The following is a 2,368-nucleotide window of genomic DNA, read 5'->3' on the forward strand; positions in this document are numbered from 1 at the left end:
GTTAGAAATGCTTACCCCATCATCAAGTGCCATCATGCACATGTTTGCTACTTCATTCTTCTCCTCATTGTCGGAGTCCTCCTCATCGCTATTGAGCCAATCCGCCAACATTGCCCTTCCTTTGTATTTATTCTTCTTCCTCATTAGGCAATCCATTTTCATGTGACCGGGCTTCTTGCATTCGAAGCAAATTGGTGGATCATCTTTGCTCTTTCTTTCTTTTTCTTTTGAATCACTTCCTCTTTGTGGCTTCTTCCCAAAGTTCTTCTTGAATTTCATGAACTTTTTGTATTTCTTTGAGAAGAGTGCCAAGTCCTCCATGTCACTACATAGGCTATCCTCATCATCTTCACTAATGGCACGGGAGGAGGAAGACTTGAATGCAATAGTCTTCTTTTTCTTCTCAACTTCCTCTTCATCTTGTGTACTCATGAAAATTTCATGGTTCATGAGTGAACCAATTAGTTCTTCCAAGGGAAGTGTTGAGAGATCCTTGGCTTCTTGAATGGCAATCAATTTGCCTTGATAGGCTTTGGTGAGACTTCTCAAAATCTTGGTCACCATCTCCTTTTGTGAAAGTACCTTGCCAAGAGAATTCAAACCATTAGTGATAGTAGTGAAACGAGTATACATGTTAGCAATAGTTTCATCCGCTTTCATCTTAAAGTTCTCATATTGAGTAGAATAGATTTGAATTTTAGTTTCCTTCATAGCATTTGTTCCTTGATGAGTGACTTCAGGCATTTTCCACATATCATGAGCGGTAGAGGCTTGTTCAATATTTTTGAACACATCTCTATCCAAACCACATATAAGTGCATACTTAGCTTTAGCATTCTTAGAAAGCATTTTCTTATCTTCTTTGTCATATGCCTCATATGTCTTAATAACTTCTACACCATTAATGACATGTTTAGGAATGTAAGGACCATTAGACACTATATGCCACAAATCATAATCAATAGATTGAAGATAAGTTTCCATCCTAATTTTCCAATAGGGAAAGTCTACTCCATTGAAGAATGGTGCTCTAGTTGTGCTTAAACCTTCTAACATGTTATTTTGTGAATTACTTGGAAACGCCATGCTCTAGATTGTGAAATCTAATCAAATAAATGAGCCCTTGCTCTGATACCAATTGTTAACCCAAGATATGTTTCCAAGAGGGGGGGTGAATTGGAAATTTAAACTAATTTCGTAAATTTAAAACTTAATATGCCAAATTATGCAATAAATCAAATTTATCAAGTAAAAGCAAATAATATGGCAAACAAATAGAAATAGCAAATAATCAAAATTGTAATGTAAAGAGTTGAAGGTTAAGAAATCGCAAACTCTCGAATTTTACAAGGTTCGGTAGAACTAAGCCACCTACGTCCTTGGTCTTCAAAGCTATGGACCTAGCTTTGAGTTCAACTATCGAGCCAAGTTAGCGGGCTTGACTAACCCTTACAACCGGGAATTTTTCACCAAGGTATTTCCAAACCTCTTACAATAGTTTTCCACCACCAAGGACTATCAACCTCTTTTTCGGATTGTTGAAGTGCCAATCTCACTCTAACCGGGTTGTTTACAAAACCGGTGCCAACCTCACCTCAATCACAATATGGGAATGTGTTTGATATTGCAAGAAAAAATCACTCTAGAAGTATGATAATACAATGAGAAACCTAGAGTGATTAGCAAGCACACTTAGAAGAAATAAATACAAATTTTGGCTCAAGTGTGTGAATATGTGTTTGGATGAGTTAAACTTTGAAAGCTCTTTGAACTCAATGGATTTGGTTTGGTATATGTAATAAATGCTCAGCCAACCAACAACTTTGAGTAAAAAACGAGTTTATATAGAGTTTGGGAAAAAACTAGCCGTTTATAGCCGTTAGGGATTAATTTTCGAAGCTGTCTGCCGCGAACCGGAAGTCCGGATGGGGAACCGGAATTCCGGTTTGTAAGCAACCGGAATTCCGGTTGCCAATCCGGAATTCCGGATGGCAAACAGAGAGCAAAATCCGAATTATGCCTATTTTCCCGTTTTTCAATTCTTTATAACTTTTAGCTCGTTTATCCGATTTCAAAAATTCCAATTGCGTTACGACCGTATCGGGATGTATTTTCTTAAAAGTAAATTTAGGATATTTATTTCTCATTCTAAAAAATCACCATTTTTTAGTACGTGAGTAAGCCAAATTTTATACTTATGACTTAAAGTATACTTGCAATCACTTTACAAGACTAAGAAATGAAATTAAACCTTTATCTTGAGTTTCTTGAGTCTTGAAGTCCATTTCGGGTCATTTCCGGAAAATTTGGTAAAATGACCATTTTGCCCTTGGTCATAAGTTTGACTTTGAAGTGCTAATTCACTTTG

Source organism: Humulus lupulus, chromosome X (genome assembly GCF_963169125.1).
Source record: "Humulus lupulus chromosome X, drHumLupu1.1, whole genome shotgun sequence".
Lineage (NCBI taxonomy): Eukaryota > Viridiplantae > Streptophyta > Magnoliopsida > Rosales > Cannabaceae > Humulus > Humulus lupulus.